The following is a 12355-nucleotide window of genomic DNA, read 5'->3' on the forward strand; positions in this document are numbered from 1 at the left end:
GCACGTTCCCCGCGCGCCCAGCACGCACGCCCCCGCCCGCGCGCCCGGGCCCTCGGGCCTGGGGACCGGGGCCGCGCGCTACCGCGGGCACGTCGGCCCCGGGAGGCTTGCCCGAGGCGCAGGCGGGGAAACCGGGACCCGGAGACTGCGCAGGCAGGGCGGCGCAGGGGCCAGGGAATAGAAACCCGGACCGGCCTTCTGCCGAAATTCATTCATTCATTCATTTGTGAAATATTGAGCACCTACTATGTGTCAGGCACGGAATAGTCGATAGTGCGCCAGATAGAACGGGCCTATCCTCAGGGATTTTACAGGAGTGAATCAAATTGCTAGGCACGTTTTAAAAGTTATTTTGCTACTATTTTTATATGAATCCTATGTGTCCATAAACCCAGCCAACTCCTTGGGAAGTCGGGGAAGGCTTCTCTGGGAAAGGGACATTTGCCCTGAGGCCTGACCGAAGAGCAGGATTAACGGGTGAAGAGGGGCAGGCAGTCCTGGGGCTTGAGGGGGAACACGGCCGGCAGAAAGGCCGGGAAACTGGAAGGAGGTTGTTTGTCCATCAGAGGCTGGGGCCTAGTGGGAAGAAGCAAGAAAATAGTGGCGCATCGAGGTGCGCTCTAGAAAGCTCTAAGGCTGCTGGGTAGAGAATGGACTGTGTGGCAGAGGGTTTAAGGGAGACCGAGGTAGGGGCTGCTGCTGCCCTCTTGGGAAGATGTGAACAGCATGGGGATGGAGAGGTGGAGTACCATACCAATCAGGTGGTACTGGCTCGACTCAGTGGTAGGAAGCTTCTCTCTGATTTCCAAAAAGCCCTCCTTCTCTTCTGCCTCTGCGTGCACACTGCACAAGCACCCACAGATGGCATGGTCCAATGCTGCATTTTTGCAAAGGGCTCTACCCGCCAGCTCATTGCCCAACCAGAAACCCAGGCAGCCTCCTGGATCCCTCCCACAGATCCAGGGGTGAGGACTTCCTGCTTTTTCCTGGGATCTGGCTCTCAGCACCATTCATATTAAAGGTGGTTCTCAGTGGGGGCATTTCAGCCCCTATGAAGCTTTTTTTTTTTTAATCGTAGGAATATTTTTGATTGTCTTGCTGATGGGGACTGGAGGGCCACTGACATTTAGAGGGCAGGAGCCAGGAATACTAAATGTCCTGCAATGCACTGGAGAGTCCACCCAAAGAATTGCTGCATTCCCGTTGACACTTGTGTAGGTGAGAAACCCATGCATAATCCTCTGAAACTAGAACCTAACTCTGTTTTAGATATCAACACAAAGTCTCTTTCACTGAATTTTCAGAAAGGCAACTACGTTTAAGTAGAGGGGAAAAGTATCCTTGGAGAGCTTTGTCCAGAGTTGTTCACCATTTGGGAAAAATTTATGGATGCCAGCACCACTCCTAATATTAGAGTAGTTGACCCAGCACATTTACATTTGTCGCTGTGATCTTGGCTGACCGACGGTCACACTTACTTAGGGCTTATTTTAAAAGATTTTTTTTTTTTTTAAAGATTTTATTTATTTATTTGACAGAGAGAGAGACACAGCGAGAGAGGGAACACAAGCAGGGGGAGTGGGAGAAGAAGCAGGCCTCCCGCGGAGCAGGGAGCCCGATGCGGGGCCTTAAGATTTTATTTATTTATTTGACAGACACAGCGAGAGCAGGAACACAAGCAGGGGGAGTGGGAGAGGGAGAAGCAGGCTTCCCACTGAGCAGGAAGCCCGATGCGGGACTCGATCCCAGGACTCTGGGATCATAACCTGAGCCGAAGGCAGACGCTCAACGACTGAGCCACCCAGGCGCCCCAGGGCTAATTTTAAAATACCAAATATAAGACAAAATTGGGGACAAAATTCGGTTGATTGATGAATATCTTACTCTCAAATCCAAACATATTCATTAAAGACAGACACAAGCTTCTGAGACTTTCCTGTGTCCTCCTGGGAAGTTGTGCCCAAGTATTTATATACTGAAATGTGTGTTTTGCTATGATTTATTTTTCTTTTATGTCTACATTACAGTCGGTGCATTATAGATTTGGGGTTTTTATTTTTTAATTTTTATTTTATTTATTTATTTATTTTTAAGATTTTATTTATTTGTGAGAGGGACAGAGCACAAGCTGGGCAGAGGGAGAGGGAGAAGCAGACTCCCTCCTGAGCAGGGAGCCTGACGCCGGACTCTATCCCAGGACCCTGGGATCATGACCTGAGCCGAAGGCAGATGCTTAACCGACTGAGCCACCCAGGCACCAACAGATTTGGGGGTTTTAGACCACATGTGTAGGTGGCCTTTATTATCTGCAAATTTCTTCCCAATTAGTAATCATTACAAACTATTTGTAAAAGCGATGTGGGGTTTTAGGGTTGAGAACCTTAGGCCAGCGTTTCTCAAATTCAGGTGTTTGAAAATCCCCTGGAGAAAACACAGACCTCTGGGCCCCACCCTCTAGAGTTTCTGAGGCACCGTTTTCACGCAAGGCTGGAAATTTTGCATTTTTAACAATCCTTGAGGAAGCTGAAGATCCTGGTCTGGGGACTAGTTTGAGAACCACTATCTAACCACTGTCTACACAAATGCCAAGTCATCCCTCTGCTCTTCTCTCTATTCTCTTCCACCCCAATTTATCAAAAAATCTGTACCAAGATCCTGTCCTGTGGCCTGGAAGGCACTAAACCCACCCCCCACTTTCCCCGAGACCACCTCTACCCTTTCTCACTTCCTCCTCAAGCTGAGAGGCCCTCTTCCCTTCCACAGCTAACTCTTGCCGGATACTTCCTCCAAAAAACCCCCTGTCTGGGTTCAGGGTCCTTTCCAGGATCCCATAATCCCCATTCTGATCCCGAAGACACAGTGAGTGTCTTTGGGCATTGTCATAAGTATCTCTGTCTTGTCACATGGTCCCTAAGAAAAATCTCAGGGGCAGGGCTGGGACCAGGGTGAGGGCACAAAATTTAAGGGAGCACAAAACAAAAAAACAAAACCCACAAAAAAGCCAAACCAAAAGACCCCACCTCAGTAAGTAACTTGAGAAATATTTTCATACAATATTTTAGGGAGTCAAACTTAATGCCAAAATCCATGATGAACAAAGTATCAACATTTTAAATAAAGACAGCATCAGTACTGTATATTTACTGATTTTTCCTTTTGCCTCCAGACTCCAATAACACACAGGAAGACAGTTACTGATCCTGTCCTGCTTCGATACTGAATCTTGATTTCAAATTCTGATCACTCTAACCTCTTGTGCAAATGGCCTGTGGGCCTGACTCAGCCTTGGCCCTAAGAGGGGTGGGGAGGGGAAAGGAGAAGTGAAAGCTACCTTCAACTATTAAAAACAACACTTTACTGAGTTATTTGCTGTCTGCTAGGTGTCATGCAAAATGCTTTGTGAGTGTGCTGGAGACACAGTTTATTAACATGTGAATGCTCCCACGCAGGCTCCAGGCTCACCTCCTCCAGGAAGCCTTCCCTGATGGAGGCTGGATTAGGTGCCCCTTCTCTGTGCTGCTATGGCCCCAGTATTCCTTCCTGGGTTGGTTTGCTTTCTTTATTTCTTTATCACCACTGTTGTGATCCTTATTTCATGGTTGAAGAAATTGATGCACAGAGTTGTCAAGTCACACACCCAAGGTCACATAGCTGGGGAGTGGTGAAGCTGGTATCTAAGATCATGTTTTCTGCTTTAGAATTCAAGACAGAGGTTCTTCCGGAACTCTATGGACAGTTCCCTTTTTATTTTTTTAAAGATTTTATTTATTTATTTGAGAGAGCGAGAGCAAAAGAGCACATGTGCGGGGAGCAGAGGGAGAGGGAGGAGGCAGACTCCCTGCTGAGCAGGCTTGATCCCCAGGACCCTGAGATCATGACCTGAGCCAAAGGCGGATGCTTAACTGACTGAGCCACCCAGGTGTCCAGATGGTTCCCCTTTTAGAGCAAACTAATTTGCAATTCCTCCTTAACTATTCATAATTGAAAATCAGAGGGAATAAAGCTTTGGTAGGCTAAATAATGGCCCTCCAAAAATGTCTGTATTCCTGGAACTTGTGAATATGTTACCTGACATGGTAAGAGGGATTTTGCAGGCGTGATTAAATTAAAGCTGTTGAGATGGGGAGAGTATCCTGGATTATCCAGGTGGGCCCGATATAATCCCAAGGGTCTTTATAAGGCGCTAGTAGGATCAAACTGAGCAGAAAGAGATGTAACAACAAAAGCAAGAGGTTGCAGTGATGCAAGCAAGACCCTGAGCCAAGGCCTCTAGAAGCAGAAAAAGGCAAGCGAATGGATTCTCCACTCATTATCTCAGGAAGACCTCAGCCCTACTTGATTTTAGACTTCTGGTCTCTAGAACTACAAGAGAAAAAATTCCTGTTGTTTTAAGCCACTATGTTTCTGGTAATTGGTGATAACAGTCATAGAAAATGAATATAAAAACCAACCTGCATATATGCTGTAAGGAAAAAAATCATTATAATGTCATAATCCAAAATATTCCAGATACTTCTTGGATATTGTATCACTTTCTCATTTACTCAGTTCATTCCACGGATATTTATGGAGTGTCTCTGCTGTCCATAGGAATTTGGGGTCCACGAGTGAATGGAACAGTCACTGTGTTTGGAGGACATTCAATCAAGTGGGGGGGGGGGACTATAGCCAAACAACATATAAGAAAATACATCCACTATAATACATATGAAATATCTTGTGCTTAAATAAATAAATATTGGCAAAGTTCTTAGAATAAATCAGGTACAGATAAATGAAATAGGCTGTCAAGTAGTGAAAAGGGTTTGAGAGAAAAACAAAGCAGACCAAGGGGAGGGGGGTGATGGGGAGGGCTATTTAGGCAAGTGGTTAAGGAAAGCTCTGGACAAGGTGACATTCGGGCAGAAGAAACACAGGACAACCCCACCAGGGAGGTATAGAGCCGCTGGGATCCGCCTGGTTCAACCTGCCATCCCAGCTTGGGAGCTGTGGAGCTCCAGATCAGACACGTCCTTTTTCCAAGGCTCACCTTCCTCCTCTGTAAAATGGGGATACGAATGACAGCACTTACTTATTTCAGGGATTGGGTGTAAAGATTGAACGTAACCAGGCGCATCAAAGGAACAGCTGGCTGTCCGGCTCATTCATGTTACCTCGTGTAGTGGGCTGAACTGTGTCCTCCCCAGAAGACGTTGAAGTCCTCACTCCCAGGACCTGTGTATGTGGTCTGATTTGGAAATAGGGTCTGTGCCGATGATCAAATGAAGATGAGGTCATTAGAGTGGGCCCTCATCCAACGTGACTGTGTCCTTATGGAAAGGGGATATTTGGACACAGAGGGAGACACACAGGGAAATTGCCATGTTGGAGTTACGCTGCCACAAGCCAAGGAACACCCAGGGTCACCAGCAAACCACCAGAAACTAGGAGAGGAGCATGGAACAAATTCCCACGGCCCTCAGAAGGAGCAAACCCTGGCAACAGCCTAAATGCAGACTTCTGGCATCCAGAGCCACAAGGCGACAGATTTCCGTTGTTTAAACCACGTAGCCTGTGGTTCTTTGTGATAGTAGCTGTAGGAATCGAATACGCCTAATATTATCATTTCCTTGGGTACAGAAACTGAGGCTCAGAGCAGGGCTGGTATTTGAACCCAGGCCAACCAGCCCCCAGGGGCCATGTGCACGTTGTCAACCTTTCTAGCGCAAGAGGTAACAGTTTGGATGTGCCCCCATGTGCAGGGAACGGTGTTCTGAGACCCAAAGCCTCGGTCACTGGGCGTGGTATCTAGGGATGGATCTGGCAATTGTCAGTACCCAGCACTCCTGGACAAGGCATCTCTCTGGGCGCGTTGATGGGCACCAGTGGTCAGGCAGCCTCAGAGCCCCGTGTTCCCAGATGTTGGCTAAAGGATCCCTTCCTCTACCTACGCCCCTGCTTTAACCTGTGGGTTTTCCCTGTTAGCGGGGGAGGCTCTGCCTGCCTCCAGGCATTCCCTCAGCTCTCCAGTGGGTCATCCACAGGCAATACACTCTACGTCCACGCTCACCCTTCCTGGGCCTTAGAACCTCAGCCTGTGATGGAGTGATTAAATGTTCCACGAGAGGGGATTGATTGGGTAAATATGGGTATTTGCATATGACGGCTGTCCTTGAAGGCCCTCCGTATCCCCATCTCCTGGTACTCCTGCCTTTGTGGGTCACTCTCCACAATGAATAGGGCTGACCTGGGTAATCACAGATGTGACGGTGTGTGACTTCTGAGGCGAGGTCATACAAGACACCGTGGCTTCCATCTTGCTGTCTCTTGGATCACTCCCTTTCAGGGAAGCCAGCTGCCGTGCATGAGGACACACTCCAGCAGCCCTATGGAGACAGGTCCTCATGGCAAGGAACTGAGGCCAACCGAGGCCAACTGAGGCCAACAGCCAGCTACCAACCTACCAGCCACGTGACTGAACCACCTTGAAAGTGGCTTCTCCAGCCCCATTCAAACCCTCAGTAGGACTTGAGCCATGGCCAACATCCTGGCTGGGCCTTGAGAGAGAGGCAGCCAGAAGCATCTGGCTAAGTTGCTCCCAGATTCCAGATCCACAGAAAAGGTATGATAATACTTGTGTATTGTTTTAAGCTACTAAATTTTGAGGTAATTTGTTATACAATAGTAGAAAACTAATACAGCAGCCATAGAAAAATATGTCATAAAACAATGCACTACTGCAGAAAGATTTTTATAAAATATTAAGTGGGGGGAGGGGGAGCAGGTCACCTTATAGAATATGACAGGATCCCAGTTTTGGAAGAAAAGTATGAACAGTTAGAAAGCTACCAAAGAACAAAAAAGAAGACATACATGGAGAGATGGAAAAGCTTTCTCTCTCTCTCTTTTTTTTTTAAGATTTTATTTTTAAGTAATCTCTACCCAATGTGGGGCTTGAACACACAACCCCGAGATCAAGAGTGGCATGCTCCACTGACTGAGCAAGCCAGGCGCCCTGGAAAAGCTTAGTTTTTGTTGGAAAGACTTATTATAGTAGGATTATCAATCTCTCTATATTAAATTAAATGCAATTCCAATGAAAATCCCAACCGATCTTTTGGGTGTAAAAGGTCCTGACAAGAGATAATGGACCAAGCTAACATTTGTTGGGCACATACTGTGCATTGTGTCCTCTGACGATCACTATTTCATTTTAATTCCGCAGTAGGATGGGGCCCCTGGGTGGCTCAATCTGTTGGGCATCTGCCTTCTGCTCGGGTCGTGATCTTAGGGTCCTGGGATTGAGCCCCAAGTCAAGCTCCCTGCTCAGAGGGGAGTCTGCTTCTCCCTCTCCCTCTGCTCCTCCCCCTGCTCATGCTCTCTCTCTCTCTCTCTCAAATAAATAATAAATAAATAATCTTTACCAAAAAAATTTCCACAGTAGGAGAAAGTCCCTAGTTATTTAATTTTTCCAATAGTAAGGAACTGTTACCAGACCCCTCCCCTATTCCACATGAGGCATCCAGGGGAAACTTGTCAGAGATCTTGAGGACCATGAGGGGCGGAGCTGAAGGTTGACATGTCTGGTACTAAAGCGTGTGCTCTTGGACCTCCTGCCATGTGGCCTCCTGATTGTGCTCTGATTTCCTTTTTGCCTTCTTTTGAATCATTTTGTAGTTGACATTTATTATGATGATTTTTTTTTTAAAGGAAGCTCTAGGCCCAACGTGGGACTTGAACTCATGGCCCCAAGATCAAGAGTCACATGCTCCACTGTGCTCTGGTTTCCTTAAATATCAGTGCAAGACCACACAGGTAGAGAGAGCAAAGCTGGGGTGCCAGTCGAGTCTGCTTGTCAGACCCCAGAGTCCACGGCCTTTAATCACTACCCCCACCTCGACCCCCAGGAAGGTAACTATGGGAGAAGAGGGAGGTATAAACTCTGAGAAGGAAAAGTAAAGAGAAGGGGTCTCTTCCACCAAATATTAAAACATATGATGACGTTGCAGAAATGGAAACAGAAGGGGCACAGGCCTAGAAAGCCACAGACAGATCGATGGAGAGTTCAGGAATAGATCCAAACATATAGGAAAGTTTAGTGAATGATAAAATCAGGTAGGTATCAGTGGAGAAAATCTAAGTGACTTAAGCAATGGTTTTGGTGCCATTAACTATAGCCAGTAGAGCTAGATCCACACCCTGCTTCTAGTGTCCAAAATTAATTTTTTTTTAAAGATTTTATTTATTTATTTGACAGAGAGAGACACAGCGAGAGAGGGAACACAAGCAGGGGGAGTGGGAGAAGGAGAAGCAGGCCTCCCGCAGAGCAGGGAGCCTGATGCGGGGCTCGATCCCAGGACCCTGGGACCATGACCCGAGCCGAAGGCAGACGCTTAACGACTGAGCCACCCAGGTGCCCCAAAATTAATTTCAAATGAATTTTATCTAAATGTAAAAAAAAAAAAAGCCCTCAAAAGTTCTTAAAAGTCTGTGCAAGTAGTTTATAATAAGGGGCAGGGAGGGAAGGGGGAAAGCAAGTCTTCGAAATATGACATTAATGGCAGAAACCATGAAGGAAAACAAAAAGATGAATAGATTTGGCTGCAAAAAGTTTTAAAATCTTTGTATGACAAACAGATTGGGGAAAATATTTGCAACAGAAGGAGAAAACCCATATATATTAGGGGAATTCTCACAAATGAATAAGAAAAAAAGCCAGCTCAATTCGAGAGAAAATGAGCAACATACATACATACATACATAGACACTTTGTAAAGAAATCCAAAAGGGCCCATCCCCATATGAGAAGATTTGCAGTGTCATCAGCAGGGCTGGAAGCAGGCTGAGGCCAGCAGTGGGTGGGGGCTGGGCAAAACTTAGGAGGCTTTCACTCTTGGGATGGTGCAAGTACAGGGTGGGCACCTCCTTAAATTTGTCAATTGATAGAGCCCTTCTGGAGGGCGGTCTGGCAAAATGGATCAACATTTTTAAACACGCAACCTCTTTGGCACAATGATTTCATTTTTAGGAATCGAGTCTAAGGAAATAATCAGACGAGTGTGCCAAGAAACACGTTCAGGATATTTCTTTGTAACATTAAAAAAAAGTATAGGGACACCCCTCCCATAGGGATTGACTTGAAAAATTGTTATAGCCGTAGACAGTCGTACCCAGTGTGAAAGGGTGGGTGTTGTTCTATAGTTGCATGGAGAGATATTTAGGACCTACCACACTGATAAGTGAACAGAACAGGAGACACAGCACATATAACATGATCCCAGTTGGTCACCAGACCAACGTTAACGGTCCCTATTTCCCGGTGGTGGGATTGGCTGCAGGGGATGAGTACTTTCTTCTTAATACCTCCTGTGTTGTACACATTTACAGAGGTTCTGACGACCCTCATACTTAGAAAAGTTAAAATAAAACTTAAGTTTATCTGAGGGAGCGTTAACTTGTTGTTCTATAACTTCACCTGCCCCACCTAGAATTCTGCCTGCTGCAAGGAATTCTCCCAGTGAATGATTCTTTCGCCTTAGCTAAGAGTATTTCAGAGCTGCTATGAGGCCATGCTGTTTGTCAACCAGCCACTGGAACAGAAGGATCTTTGACCCCTACAGCTCCACCCAAATACACAGAAATCGCTTCCAGAGGTCCTTTTGGGGGCCTTTTTGGGGACCTTCTATCATTATGATCAGTGAACTTTGGGGATTCAGAGTCGTTTCTTAAGGACCTTAACGATCACCAAGACCAAGTGAGTCCTAAACTGAGTCTGTGGGACTTCTTTCCTTCTTTCCTTCCCCCATCTTTCTCTCTCTCCCTCCCCCCTCTTCTAATTGTGTCAGAGACGTTGATCTTAATTTTAAATGCACAACTGGATGAATTTTTACATATACATACATTCCTGTAACCACCTCCCTATGAAGGAGCACGTTTCCAGCCTCTCAGAAGGTGTCCTTGTGCCCCATCCTCCTCAGTGCCTCTCCCAGAGGCAATCAATCTTCCCACATCCTCTACCACCATTAGTTAGTTTTGCCTTTTTCTTGAATTTCACAAATATGGAAGCATGCAATATGGGCTTCCTCCTGTATGGCTTCTTCCGCTCGACATAGCGACTATGAGATTCCTCCAGGCTGTTGTGTGCGGCAGCTTTTGACTTTTTCATCGCTGTATAATATTCCACGGTGGGAATTGTGCAAAAACTCCACCATCGGTTTCATTCATTCTCCAGCTGATTATTTGAGTTGTTTCCCTTTGGGGCTATGAATGTTCTTGTACAAGCTTTTTGGTTGATGTGTATTTTCATTTCTCTTGGGTATATATGTAAGATTCGGGGTTCCTGGGTTTGGGGATAATAAGTGTGTGTTTAGCCTTAGTGGACAGGGGGAACAAGTTTTTGAACTGAAGGGAGGGATGATCGTAATAGCCCCTAGTGTATAGGGCTGTTGTGAGATTAAATGAGATAATCCAGAGACACCTGCATGGCTCAGTTGGTTAAGCATCTGCCTTCGGCTCAGGTCATGGTCCCGGGGTCCTGGGATCGAGTCCTGCATCAGGCTCCTGGCTCAGCGGGGAGCCTGCTTCTCCCTCTCCCTCTTCCTCTGACCCCCACCCCCAGCTCGTGCTCTCTCTCGTGCACGTACTGTCTCTCAAATAAATAAATAAATAGTCTTTTTTAAAAATGAGATAATCCAGGCAAAGTACTTAAAACTGGCACACCACGGGGCACCTGGCTGACTCAGTCGGTGGAGACCAGGACTCTTGATCTCAGGGTTGTGAGTTCGAGTCCCATGTTGTGTGTAGAGATCACTTAGAAAGAAACTCTTTAAAAAAGATAAATAGGGGCGCCTGGGTGGCTCAGTCATTAAGCGTCTGCCTTCGGCTCAGGTCATGATCCCAGGGTACTGGGATCGAGCCCCACATTGGGCTCCCTGCTCAACGGGAAGCCTGCTTCTCCCTCTCCCACTCCCCCTGCTTGTGTTCCCTCTCTCGCTGTGTCTCTCTCTGTCAAATAAATAAATAAAATCTTTAAATAAATAAATAAATAAATAAATAAATAAATAAATAAATAAACTGGAACACTGAAATTTATAAGCCGTACATCATTGCTGGGATGGGGGGCGGGGGCACATGAAGCTATCCGGGGAATTTCTGTTAACTTTAAATTAACTGTTAACTTTAAATATTCCCATGATGAACTAGGGGCACAAGGAATTAGGGACACAAGGTCATGTGATATAAAAGTGATACATGACTATTATTTTAAAAATTCAAATGAAATAGAAGTATATAGAGTAAAAAGTGGAGTTCACCCCATGCTTTTGAAAATTATTATTATAAAGGGGCACCAGGTTGGCTCAGTTAGTTGAGTGTCTGCCTTTGGCTCAAATCATGATCCCGGGGTCCTGGGATCCAGCCCCGCATCGGACTCCCTGCTTGGTGGGGAGCCTGCTTCTCCCTCCCTTGCTCCCCCTGCTTGTGCTCGCTCTTTCTCTCTCTCTCTGTCAAATAAATTTTAAAAATCTAAAAAAAAATAAAAATTATTAAAAACTACCACGCACTAAATATTTTGTATGCATTTTCTTATTTTATCCTCACTTTTTTATTCAACGATGCTGAAGATAGGGAAGTGGAGGCTGGATCTTCAAAGCTGACCCAAAGAATGCCTTACTTGGGGCTGGTTAGTCCCTCTCTCCAGGCCTCAGTCTTCCCATCCACACAGTGAGGCGCCTGATAATCCTTCAGCTCTAATAATTACAACTCCACGTCTAGCTCTGGCAGAGGAGGGACTTGGAGTTCTGCCGCCCGTGTCTCTGGGATACAGCAGCAAAGAGCCACGCATCCTTATGGCCCAAATAGGCGTCACCCTGAGTCTCTCCTTGGCCTCATGCACCCAGCATCCAAGAATGGCATTAGGCTGGCCGGCTGGCCGCTGGAGGCCCTGTCCTGTATCTCTGGCCTCTCCACAGGGCTGCCAGGCTGACCAGGCCCACAGTGGCTAGGGAACAACCCTCCCCTCCCCCAGGGTGGCAGCAGGAAGAGGGAAGAAAGAGGATCGTCTCCAGCTGGCCCGGGGAGACAGACCTCCTTGTCCCCATCAGCCCTCCCCACCACCCCCGCCCCAAGGGCTGTCCCCAGGGGCTTGGGATCAGCCAGAAAAGTCAGGCAACTTTTCAGGGACCAGAAGGAGGGGAGAGGAGGTCTCCCAGCCTGTGAGCAGCTCAGTGCCAAGCCCCACCCCTCGCTGTGCCCTGTCCATAAGTCCAGATTTTGACCCTGAGCTCCAGTCCCAGTTGGCGGGCAGAGGGCTGAGGACAGGACGCCCCAGAATCAGGAGACTCCCCTCAGGAGATAAGATCCTGCGTCTACAGCAGCT

This window comes from Neomonachus schauinslandi, chromosome 14 (genome assembly GCF_002201575.2).
Source record: "Neomonachus schauinslandi chromosome 14, ASM220157v2, whole genome shotgun sequence".
Taxonomy (NCBI): domain Eukaryota; kingdom Metazoa; phylum Chordata; class Mammalia; order Carnivora; family Phocidae; genus Neomonachus; species Neomonachus schauinslandi.